General features: G+C 53.1%; 2 protein-coding genes across 5 annotated transcripts in view; one reads left to right on the top strand and one right to left on the bottom strand.

Moving 5' to 3' along the window:
* The window catches only part of ANKFN1 (ankyrin repeat and fibronectin type III domain containing 1), a 376,151-nt gene that overhangs the window by 55,223 nt on the left and 308,636 nt on the right, over nucleotides 1-12,292 (top strand). For 2 of the 4 annotated variants that reach the window (XM_053301921.1, XM_053301925.1), the window contains exon 2: nucleotides 6,555-6,689. The exons of the other annotated variants lie outside the window; for them this stretch is intronic. The gene's annotated coding sequence lies outside the window, so the exon portion shown is untranslated. The remainder of the gene's footprint in view (nucleotides 1-6,554; nucleotides 6,690-12,292) is intronic. 4 annotated transcript variants of the gene reach the window in all.
* TMEM100 (transmembrane protein 100) overlaps nucleotides 1-12,292 on the bottom strand; it is a 307,881-nt gene that overhangs the window by 261,598 nt on the left and 33,991 nt on the right. The gene's annotated exons all lie outside the window — the stretch shown is intronic.

The following is a 12,292-nucleotide window of genomic DNA, read 5'->3' as shown; positions in this document are numbered from 1 at the left end:
CGAATGGCCACTGGGAGAGCATTCCAGAGTCTAGGTGCAGCAACAGAGAAGGCCCTGTCCCGAGTGCACGAAAGCCGGGCCTCCCTCATTGTCGGCACCCGGAGCAGGGCCCCCTCAGATGTCCTTGTCAAGCGGGCAGCAACTCTTGGGAGCAGGCGGTCCCTCAAATACCCCGGGCCCAAACCGTTAAGGGCTTTAAAGGTCAAAACCAGCACCTTGAATTGGACCCGGAAACGAACCGGCAGCCAGTGCAGCTCTTTCAAAATGGGGGTGATATGTTCTCAACGGGCAGCTCTGGATAACACCCTCGCTGCCGCGTTTTGCACTAGCTGCAGTTTCCGGATACTCTTCAAGGGCAGCCCCACGTAGAGCGCGTTACAATAATCCAGCCGCGACGTGACTAAGGCGTGGGTAACCGTGGCCAGATCTGCCTTCTCGAGAAAGGGAAGCAGCTGGCGCACCAGCCGAAGCCGTGCAAAGGCACCCCTGGCCACCGCCTCCACCTGAGCTTCCAAAAGCAGAGCCGGGTCCAGTAGTACCCCCAAGCTGCGTACTTGCTCCTTCAAAGGGAGTGCAACCCCATCCAGAACCGGTAAAATCTCCTCATCCCGATTGGCTCTCCTACTGACCAACAGTACCTCTGTCTTATCCGGATTCAATTTCAGTTTGTTAGCCCACATCCAACCCATCACGTCCTCCAGCCCCCGATTCAGGACATCCACCGCCTCCCTAGGATCAGATGACAAGGAGAGATAGAGCTGAGTGTCATCCACATATTGCTGACAACTCAGTCCAAATCCCCAGATGACCTCTCCCAGTGGCTTCATGTAGATGTTAAACAGCATGGGGGACAAGACCGAACCCTGCAGGACCCCACAGGCCAACGGCCACGGGGCCGAGCAGTAGTCCCCCAGCACCACCTTCTGGACCCTCCCCTCTAGAAAGGACCGGAACCACTGCAACGCAGTGCCTCCGATTCCCATACTCGAGAGGCGGCCCAGGAAGATACCATGGTCGATGGTATCGAACGCCGCCGAGAGTTCCAGCAGAACCAACAGGGACGCACTCCCCCTGTCTAGTTCCCGGCGTAGGTCATCCACTAGAGCGACCAAGGCAGTCTCAGTCCCATACCCGGGGCGGAAGCCAGATTGAAAAGGGTCCAGATAATCCGTATCATCCAAGACCCTCTGTAGCTGGGACGCCACCACACGCTCCATCACCTTGCCCAGAAAGGGCAAGTTAGACACAGGTCTATAGTTGTCCAGGTTGGAGGGATCAAGGGAGGGCTTTTTAAATAGAGGTCTTACCACCTCCTCCTTAAGGCACGATGGCATCCTGCCCTCCCTTAATGAAGCATTAACGATCACCTCCAACCATCTGCCTGTTCCCTCCCTGGCAGCTTTTATTAGCCATGAAGGGCAAGGGTCAAGAGCGCACGAAGTCGCCCGCACACTGCCCAGGATCTTGTCCATATCCTCAGGCCACACCAACCGAAAAGAATCCAACACAACGGGACCAGATGGTACCAAAGGCACGTCTGCCGGAACTGCCAAAACTCTGGAGTCCAGGTCAGCACGGATGCAAGCGACTTTATCTGCAAAGCAACAGGCAAACCGATCACAAAGAGCTGTAGATGACTCCTCCCCCATTGTCTGGGGGGATGTGTGGAGCAAGGTTTTCACCACACGAAACAGCTCTGTTTGTCTGCACTGAGCAGACGCAATGGAGGCGGAGAAAAAGCATTTCTTCGCCGCCCCCACCGCCACGGTGTAGTCCCTAAAATGGGCTCTAGCCCGTGTTCGGTCGGATTCGTGACGACTCTTTCTCCAGCGTCGCTGCAGCCGTCGTCCGAGTTGCTTCATTGCCCTAAGCTCCGAGGAAAACCACGGAGCAGAACGGGCTCCACCAAGCCGGAGAGGGCGTTTTCTTCCCCTTTTGGCCATTGTTAATAGATAAATGTCTCAATTCTCCAAAATGATCTGAGGCCACTTACAAAATATGAACCAAAAACCCAACAGAAGAAGTAACAATTTTAAACCATACAAAGAACTGCTTTGGTCACAGTACGTAAATATGTAAACATGTAAGATCGATTGACTTCCTCCTCTTCTTGTGTAATGATACTGGGATGGAGAAGAGTTAAAGCAGTAAAGCAAGAGGGGTCACAACACAGAAGTGGAGTGCTGATTTCTGGTTTGGAATATTCTTTAGGTTTTTGTTGTTGTTGTTGTTGAATGTCTTTATTTATTAGCTTTTATAGTTCAGTGCTACAGGAAAGCAAAGTTAACATCTACTTGGCTTCCTCTGTCCCCAAAGAGTTCCATAAGTTCTTGTAGCTGATGATAAGGGAGAATTGGGCTTTGGGCCTCTTGGCGTTATGCTACTACTGCAGTGGTAATTGTTTCCAACTTTGGACTGACAATGTGATCTTGCGATACCATTTGTGTCTTGGTTTTACATAACATGTATATTATTTATTTATTTGAAATATTAAGGGCCCCACACACATGCTGATTTGTCCCCAGCCCCCACAGCCCTGTCTACACTTTGCTCACTCAATACTGCTTCAATAGAAAGACTTATGCTCCCACCCCCCGCTTTTTTTTACTGCTCCTTATAGCCTTATAGTCTGGCTGTTATCTAGTTTTATTACTTAAGCTTTTGTGTATTTCTGCCTTCTCATGTATTTTAATCTTTTTACATCCATTTTATGCCCTCCCCTTATGCCTTTTATACACTTTTATGACTTTTATTACTTTTCAGGCTTTTATGCCCTCATGTTTCTGGTGTACTTTCTACTATTTTTAAGTATTTTTAGTATTATTATGTACCTTTCCATATGTACCATTCCATAAGTAACATTCCATATGTAATCACTTTCCCATCTACTCTCCCTTTTAACATGTAATCACCCTTATACTTTATGCTGGTGTATGACCATAATAAAAACAGATTGATTGGTCTGAAACAGTCTATTATATTCTTTCTACATCCCTTCCCCAAAGCACTGTGATTGGAAGGAGACAGAGATGCATGTGAACCAATTACAGCATGCTTTCAGCAGCTGCAAACCTCTAAAGGCTTTCAGTCAATGGCCAGCTAAATAGAACTCTTCTCCTTCCCCAACTCAGAAATTTCCATATATGGAATTATCACCTGATTCAAAAAGATACAAGCTTTGCAACAAAACAAATGGGGTGGGCTGGGGTGGGGTGGCGGTGGGTGGTGCCACCTGATTTTCTGATACAGTCTGATATGATATGGAAATATCATTCAGTTTTGATTTGGATGGAGCTTGCTATTATACATCAAGAAAAATATGAAGTGAAAACCACACAATATGGGCTGTATTGAATCAGAAACAATTATTGTTCTGATTTGATGCACAGCCCTAGGGATTAGTGGCCTGGCCAAACTTCTTCCGTAGCTGAGCTCTTAAGACAAAAGATTGCGACCATCATGATGCTAATCAGGTAGCCTAAGTCAAATTCCTGTAAGAAAATGCTGTACTATCTGGTTAAACTAAAATTAATTAATTAATTAATTAATTAATTAATTAGGGGCCTACCTTGGATCATCAGTCTCACCTTTGGGAGCAGATCCCCCCCACTTTTTTGCCACATGTTTTGTATTGAGCAGATTAAAACCTTTCTGAAGGAAGATGGCCCTTCAGGGCAAATATGTTGTTTTCTGTTTTCACTCTTCCTCAGACAGATCTCTGGAGCTCACATGCCTCTATTGAACTACTCTATATTCTAAACATTATGCGGACTGGAAAAGCATTGTATTTCTAGTTGAAGTTTTGAAGTTCTTGGTTTTTTTCTTTCCAGCACCAAGAGAACCAAGAGAAACAAATGGTCATTGACTGACAGAAACCGCTTACAGAAATCTCTGTAGATGGTTGGAAGCCAAGGAATTGGAGAATTCAAAATCTAGAAGGATAGATAATGGCTTACAGTCTTGTTTCCTGGCTTTTATGACTTGTACATGATAGCAGTGTCATTGCTGAGAGGACTTGAAAGATGAAATTATTATGAATTCCATCTGCAGTTGCTAGATAAAGATGGGATGGGATTCAAAGGAAGATCTAGCATGGTGTAGTAGCTCCTTGGAGGAAGGATAAGATAAAAAATATAACATTTAAATCTTCCCACATATCTTGGCGGGGGGTGGGCGTGGGGGGGGGAGATGAAGAATGCATTTCATCCCATGGAAGTTTAAGAATGTAATCAATGTACTGTCTGTAAGGTGTGGTAGCATGTCTTTGCAATATCTATAGTATCCTATTTGAAAGTACTTCAGCAGTTCTTGGCACAATTTTGAAATCCTTGGAGGATGAAGTCTTGTTGTGTCTTATGAAACTGGTTGTGGCCAGCAGAAGTCAGTTGCATGGAAACCAAAACGTATTTAGACAGAAGCAGCATACAAGGACTCTATAGTTTGTAGGAACTTACAGTAATCACAGAATTCAGGCACTATTGTAGAGCCATCATTCCCCGTGGTACATGTGATCATTTATCTACTGTGGTGTCCAGCAAATGCTATTTTGTGGCTTTTAAAGCTGTATCTGGAAAAGACTGATCACTGCTATAAAAATGTGTGTTTGTGTGTCTGTCTGTCTTTCATGGTTCACTCTCTGTGAGATTACAGATGAAGAATAACTCTTCTCTTCTCCCTACATGCTTGGGGCAGATTTTTTGTATAGTTAAAAATGCACACAAATCCTCTGAGCAGAATGAGCATTCATGTTGCTTTTTGGAAAACAAAAAGTTTCCACAAAGCTTCTATAATTTCAATAACATTTCTTTCTTTTTTAAGAAAGGGTGTTAGTTCCTGCAATGGTACATCCACACATGCAAATCATGATTTTCTGTTGAGGCAATCAAGTGGTAGAACAAAAGATGCATGTTTAAAGCTACCTGTTCAGAAAAGGGAAAGGGAAAACAAAGTAATCTCCCCGCCACCTACAGCCAGCTTCCTGCCTTCTCTTATTATGACTGTACAATTAACCTACAGAAACTAAATTAGACCTAGGGTCACATTAACACTGAGGAGGAGGTGGTCTTTATTATTCTAGATATATTATTTTCTAAAATGATTCACATTCCTTTATGTTCTGATGTATTCAGGTTAGTGGAGGAGAAGCAGCATTATATGTTGGCCAATGAATATATTGGATCAGTACATTTAATTCATGATGGGTAAACTCCCCCTAGCACAATTTGAAATTCAGCTCAACAAACTGAACTATTTTCCTAAATAAACTAGAAAGTTGCTCTCCCCCTGCCCTGAGCCCAGTTCCAAGTTGTGGAACCTGTTATGCTCCCAGTGATGTCGTTCCCAGTGCAACAGGGACCAAATACTTCATGCTAAGGGAGAGAGGGAAGCACTGGTGCTTCATGTTGGTTTTAATCCAGACTGGAGAAGAACTGTGGAGCAGAAAGAATGTGGCAGCTTGTTTTACAGTGCAGAGCTGGCTGAATTTGTAGTACAAGCCAGGTACTTACGCACTTCAGCAGTGTCACTACCTTTAATGAGACTGCCGTTTAGTATGTAGTAGTGTTTTGGCAGTAAGCAGATAATACGGGACTGAATTTTAGTTCTTTGAGAAAATGCTCTTCTTCACATGTGGAAGGGCATGGCTTTGTCCTACTTCGTTGAGAATAGAGCTGCTCGCCGCTCTTCCGCAGCGCGGCTAGCTTGTCCCAGCCCCCTCTGCAAGGAGCACGCGGGGCTGGAAGCTGATCCTGATTGGCCCCGTCCACTTCCAGGGGCGGGGCTGGATGTCCCTAGGCTGCTGGCGCGCCTGCACCAGCTCAGTCCTCCTCGAACGGGCAGAGGAGGCGGACGTGCCAACCCAAGCTCCAGCCAGGCTGCGAGCACGTGGCCTGGCCCCTTAGGAGCGAGCCGGCGACGGAGGGTGAGGGCGGAGAGTCGGGCTAGAGGCCCGCCCACCGCTGATGACCCGAGGGCGGAGAGTCAGGCTAGAGGCCCACCCGCCGTTGAGGCCGCTGCTGGCCCAACGCCTCGGACCGAGGTTTCCAGCGCGGGGACGCCGGGCGCCATTTTGGGGCACCGCGCGGCCTGATCGGCATGACCGACGGGCCTCCGCGGCCCCCGCAGCCCGGCTCCGTGCCTCGCCGCGGCCTGGCTCCGTGCGTCGGGCGGCCGTCACACGGCCCCTTCTTCAGGCCTCCCTGCTGGGCCCCCGTGGGCCTTCCCCGCGGCCTGCCTGGCAAGGCAGAGGCCTTAGGCCCACTCTCCTCCTGAGCAATGGGATTCGCGGGCGGGTGCTGGACGCCCTCTCTCGGGTCTGCCTGGGGGCTGTGGCAGTTGCCCCCCCTTCTCCGGGAGCTGCAGCAGGACCCTTAAGGCCCTTATCACCCGCCTGGAGGCTATCGTGGGGGGGGGGCGGGAAGCCCTGCAGGGTGATGGGGGGCCCATTGGGCGTGGCAGCACCCAGGGAAGGGGGTTCCCCTGCCTCCGCCAACTCACGAGGGATGACCGGGGTGTGAAGCGTACCAAATTAATGCAAGTTTTCACTGACCGTCTAGCTGCGCTTGAAGCGGCCACGGCATCTGTTATCGCCCCGGGTGGCAACAAGGAAGCGGAGGAGGCCAGTGGCGACGGTGCATCAGCGCCAGGACAGGCAGCAGGAGCGGCGTCAGAGGACCAGGCCAGACAAGGTGGTGAGTCCCCGCAAGAGGTCTGGCCGTGGGGTTTGCCATGGAACCCCTCCGGGAATCCCTTCGGCTGGTTCACGGGCCCGATGAACTGGGCTTCCCCGCACGCAACATGCAACCAAGTCTGGCAAGGGGGGGCGGGTCAGGCAGGGACTTGCACAGCCCCAGTACCAGCGCAGCCAGCCAGTGGAGGGAGCGGCTTGGATGGTGGACCGGTCCCCTTAGGCGACCATTTGCTACCGCATGTGAAGGAACGCATCTGGAAAGGGGAATATATAGATCTTTTCCAGCTGCTGTTCAAGGAGCCAGAGCCTGTAGGGAAGGACGGGGAGCTAGAGAGGGAGAAAGAAAGGACCAGGAGGAAGCCAATAGAATGGAATTGGAACAACTGGGTGTTGGGGTTCACCATATACATGGGGGTGATCATAGAGCGGTACCCGGAGAGAGGTCCTGCCCTTATTAAGTATTTTGATACCCTCCATAGGGCATTTATAGATTTCGCAGGCAACTCCTGGGAGGCCTACGACCAAGCGTTAGGGGAGCGTGCATCCAACTACCCAGGAATATCATGGGAAAAACAGCATTCCGAGCTGTGGCTCAGAATAATGACCCCTTCCAGGCCTCTTACCGGGGAACGTGCTGAGAGTGGCCACCTAATTTCCAAAACCCCTGCAGCGTCAGCGGCCTCCCACGCTGGCGCCCAGGCGGTTCAAAGTCTGGAGAATATAGGCTGATTCACCACCTGTCCTACCCCAGAGGCGGCTCGGTCAACGTCGGTATACCAGCTGAGCTCTGCTCGGTTCGATATACTTCATTCAATGAAGCGACTGCAATGGTCCAGGCCTGCGGGCCTGGGGCATTGCTAGCTAAGTGCGACATCGAATCCGCCTTCCGGCTACTACCTGTCCATCCCGACGACTTCGATCTGTTGGGGTTCACTTTCATGGGGAAATATTACATTGACCAGGCCCTCCCTATGGGCTGCTCAGTGTTGTGCGCGGCCTTCGAGGCCTTCAGCACGATGCTGGAGTGGGCGCTGCGCAGGAGGGCGGGGCTTAGCTCCTCGGCTCATTATCTTGACGACTATCTTTTCGGAGGCCGGGCAGGCTCGGATCAATGCCCCATGCTACTGGGCACATTCGTGGCTCTGTGCCAGGAGCTTGGGGTCCCATTGGCCAAGGACAAAACGGAGGGGCCGGCCACCAGGATCACGTTTCTGGGCATAGAGTTGGACACGCAGACGCAGCTGTCGCGGCTGCCCTGGGACAAGCTAGAGGAGCTCAGGGCTCTCTTAAGGGCCTGCGCAAGGGTCAAAAAGGTCACCCTGCGCCAGCTACAATCGCTGATCGGGCATCTTAACTTTCCCTGCCGGATTGTGGCTCCCGGCTGCCCATTCTTGCGGTGTCTCTGCGATGCCGCGGCGGGATGCAGGCTGCCACACTTCAAGATTAGGGTCACTACAGCCATGAGGGAGGACATGAGGCTGTGGTTGGGCTTCCTCGACTCCTTTAACAGGGTTTCCTTCTGGCGGGTGTCACAACTCCTGGAAGCTGACTTCCAGGTGCAGTCCAACGCAGCTGGTGGCCTCGGGTTTGGACTATACTTAAGGGGCAGGTGGTGCGCTGAGCGATGGCTGGTTGGTTGGGCCGAGCGGGGGGTCACAAGGGACCTTACCTTCCTTGAGCTATTCCCAATAGTGGTTGCCATCCACATCCGGGCGGACCAGTTTTGCAACTCAGCTGTGCGTTTCTGGTGTGACAATATGGCAACAGTGCAGGTCGTCAACCGACAGACCTCCAAGTCTCCGAAGGTCATGAGGCTAGTCCGGGAGTTGGTGCTGGCCTGCCTGCAGAATAACATACTGTTCACAGTGCAGCACGTGCTGGGAGCACAGAACGGTATCGCAGATGCTCTGTCTCGTTTTCAGATGCAGTGCTTTTGTCAACTAGCTCCCGACACGTGCCCAAGGCCCGAGAAGATGCCTGCCGGGCTATGGAGCCTTGGAGTGTAGAGGCACTCAGGGTGATCGAAGCCTCAATATCACCTAGGATGCGGGTAGCCTATGGCAGGAGGGTGGAGGCTTTCCAACACTTCAGATTGCGGGCGGGGATTGGTCAGGCCTGGCCGGCCCCACCCGAGCACCTAATGCAGTACCTGGTTCACCTCCGCGCAGGCGGGTTTGCAGTGGGCACCATGGCCGGGCACTTGGCAGCGCTGGCCTTCCATGCGAAGGCCAGGGGTCTTCCCGACCATTCAGGCGATTTCAGAGTACCGCACATGCTGGAGGGCTGGGCCCGGGAGTCACCAGCCCAGCCGGGCCAGCGCCGACCCATCACACCCGACGCGCTGCAGCGCGCCGTGCGGGTCCTAGGTGAGGTGTGCGTGTCCCCCCACGAGGCGGCGCTGTTCCGGGCCGCATCATTGGTGGCCTTCTATGGGGACTTTAGGGTCGGGGAGCTGTTCCCCAGGGGGCCCCGGGGCGCAACAGGGGGTGTCGTGCAGCTGTGCGACCTAGCCGTGGACTCAGCCTCAGTGACGCTGAGGTTGCGTTTCTTTAAGACTGATCAGTGGGGCAGGGGGCACCTGGTTACACTACACAGGGCTGATGATCCCCTCATGTGCCCGGTGCGGGCCCTGGCAGATTACAGGGCAGCCAGAGGAGAGGCGGAGGGGTGTCTGTTTGTGCATGCCAACAGCCGCCATCTGACCCAATACCAATTCTGGGCGGTTATGAAGAGGGCCTTGAATGTTGCTGGGGTGGCCACGCAACACCTGTCAGGGCACTTCTTCCGAATAGGGGCGGCCTCGGCGGCCGCCAGCCTCAGCTACTCGGGTGCAGCTCTCCGAGGCTTGGGCCGCTGGCAGTCTGCGGTTTACCGCAGATATGTGTGCTGAGAGCAACGAGGCTCTCCCACCCCCCGCCCCCCCTCCGGTCCGGCGGCCTGCCCCCCCTCCCCCCACCACCCTCCCGTCTCACGTGCCTTTTCTCTCTTGCACAGGGGCGAAGTCTCCAGTGAAACGGACCAGGGTCCTGGTCCTGGGCCATTCATTTATTTTCTGGGCCCTCAAGTGGGTGCAGGGCACGGAGCCGGGAACTCAGCTGGGCCTGGGGCGCTGGGCTGACACAAAGTGGCTGGGGTGCAGGGGAATGCAAAGAGCACAGCTGCCGCCGATGCTGCGGGTGTACCTGGACGAGAATCCGGCGCCGGATGTCTTGCTCTTGCATTTCGGGGGGAATGACCTGACTAGCCAGTCGGGTATTTCACTTGCACGGCAGATCGAGCAGGATCTCGGCGTGGTGCTGTCTTGGTGCCCCGGGTTGGTCATTCTTTGGTCCGACATCACCCAGCGCAGGGTCTGGCGGGGGGCACTCAGGCAGAACAAGGTGGATAAGGCTAGGCGGGGGGTTAATGCGGCGGTTGCGCGCTTCCTGGCCTCCAATGGAGGCGGGTGCGTTCCGCATGACGACATTGTGTTCTCGCAGCCTGGACTCTATCGAGGCGATGGGGTTCACCTATCAGCCGTGGGCATGCGGTTTTTCATAGACAACCTGAGGCTGGGATTGGCATTAGTGATTTTGGATCTTTGAGAAAATGCTCTTCTTCACATGTGGAAGGGCATGGCTTTGTCCTACTTCGTTGAGAAGGTAGCATGAGACTGGGGAGGGAGCAATGCTGCTTGGCTATTGTGGGGGAAGGGGCACCAGAAGTGCATATTTAAGCACCCTTACCGCCTCTGCTTACTCTGCATGTATTGGTGGCAACCCACTGCCCAATGCTGGCAGTGTGGCAAAAGGACCAAGTAGGGTTCTTTTAAAAAACTTCTTTTCCAGATTAGCCGTGTGCTTCACACTGCCAAGTGATTGGGTGGTCGAAGGGCTATTGCCACCAGCAGCTACAATGTGTGTAGGAGAAGGATGAAGTGCAAGGTATATTGGTGAGCATCCTGAGGCATCTTCACTCTCATCCTGAGGCATCTTCACTCTCAAAGAGGGGCATTTGGAAGAGAACCACCTTTAGCTGGTAGTAGCATCACGGACCCTAGAGGCTTGAGGACAAACTGCATGGCCAACAGCCTCCTCAGCAACTTGTGCAGGGGTGGGGGTAGCAGAAATCAGCCTCACGCCTTATCCTGAACTAAGAGCCAGGGAGATCACCCCCCAAATGCCTTAAAAATAGGCATCCACACTGGTGAGCAGGGAATGGGAGCAATGGCATTCGCTATCCCATTTCATATCCCAGTTGTTTGTTTGTTTATTGAATGTATATACCACCTAGTATAAAAATCTCTTGGCAGTTTACAAAATTAAAACATACAATATAACACATTTAAAATTCATAAAAAGATAAAACTTATAGATAAAAACACATTAAAAACACATTAAAATTTTAAAATACAATCTCAGTTGAAAGCCTGGGAAAACAGGTGCATCTTCAGGGTCCTCCTAAAAGCAAACAGAGAAGGAGATGCTCTTATTTCAGCAGGGAGTGTGTTCCAAAGTAGGGGTGAGTCCGAACCGGTCCGGCGGCCATTCTAAGGAATGGCCGAACTGCCGGACCGGTTCGGCCCTTGCTGGTCCGGGTCCGGGTGGGGGGTATAACTTTAAGGGCGGGAGGGCTTCCTTACCCCTCCCGCCTCTTCGCCCCCTCCAGCGCCCGTATTTAACTGAATAACAGGGCGCTGGAAACCAGCCGCCGCCGCCGCCGCCCCCCCGAGCAGATTTACATGCAAAGGTACCCATACCCCTGCCGCCGCCGCCCGCCCGCCCGCCAGCCAGCCAGCCCTCCCTCCCTCCCTCCCAGCTGCCCGCCTGCCCGCCCGAGTCCTTACCCAATGCTTTAGGAGAAAACGAGAGGAGCTACCGAACAGAGCTCCTCTCGTTAGGAAGGCCTCCAGCAGACTGAAGGCGCTTTGTGCGCGCGCGCATGCGCGTGCCACAAAGGACGCCGATCGCCGGAGGCCTGGTCTACCTGCCGGGAAAAGGCCGGGTAGACCGGGCCTCCGATCGCTGGAGGCCCGGTCTACCCGGCCTTTTCCCGGCGGGTAGACCGGGCCTCCGGCGATCGGCGTCCTTTGTGGCACGCGCATGCGCGCGCGCGCAAAGCGCCTTCAGTCTGCTGGAGGCCTTCCTAACGAGAGGAGCTCTGTTCGGTAGCTCCTCTCGTTTTCTCCTAAAGCATTGGGTAAGGACTCGGGCGGGCGGGCGGGCAGCTGGGAGGGAGGGAGGGAGGGCTGGCGGGCGGCGGCGGCGGCAGGGGTATGGGTACCTTTGCATGTAAATCTGCTCGGGGGGGCGGCTGGTTTCCAGCGCCCCGTTATTCAGTTAAATACGGGCGCTGGAGGGGGTGAAGAGGCGGGAGGGGTAAGAAAGCCCTCCCGCCCTAAAAGAAAGGGCCCCCCTTCGGTGCCGGTCCGGACCGGTCCGGACCGTGCACATCTCTATTCCAAAGCCCTGCGGCAGCCACAGAAAAGGCCCGGTCCCGAGTTGCCACCAAAGAAGTTTGCGGCACCCGTAGTCAGACCTCTCCAGATGATCTTAATAGGCGACAGGATTTGCGACAGAGAAGGCACTCTCTTAAATACCCTGGACCTAAGCCGTTAAGGGCCTT

The sequence above is a fragment of the Hemicordylus capensis genome, chromosome 2 (genome assembly GCF_027244095.1).
Source record: "Hemicordylus capensis ecotype Gifberg chromosome 2, rHemCap1.1.pri, whole genome shotgun sequence".
NCBI classification, from domain to species: Eukaryota; Metazoa; Chordata; class Lepidosauria; order Squamata; family Cordylidae; genus Hemicordylus; species Hemicordylus capensis.
The sequence above is the reverse complement of the archived record's forward strand: the minus strand, read 5'-3'. Positions and strand labels throughout refer to the sequence as shown.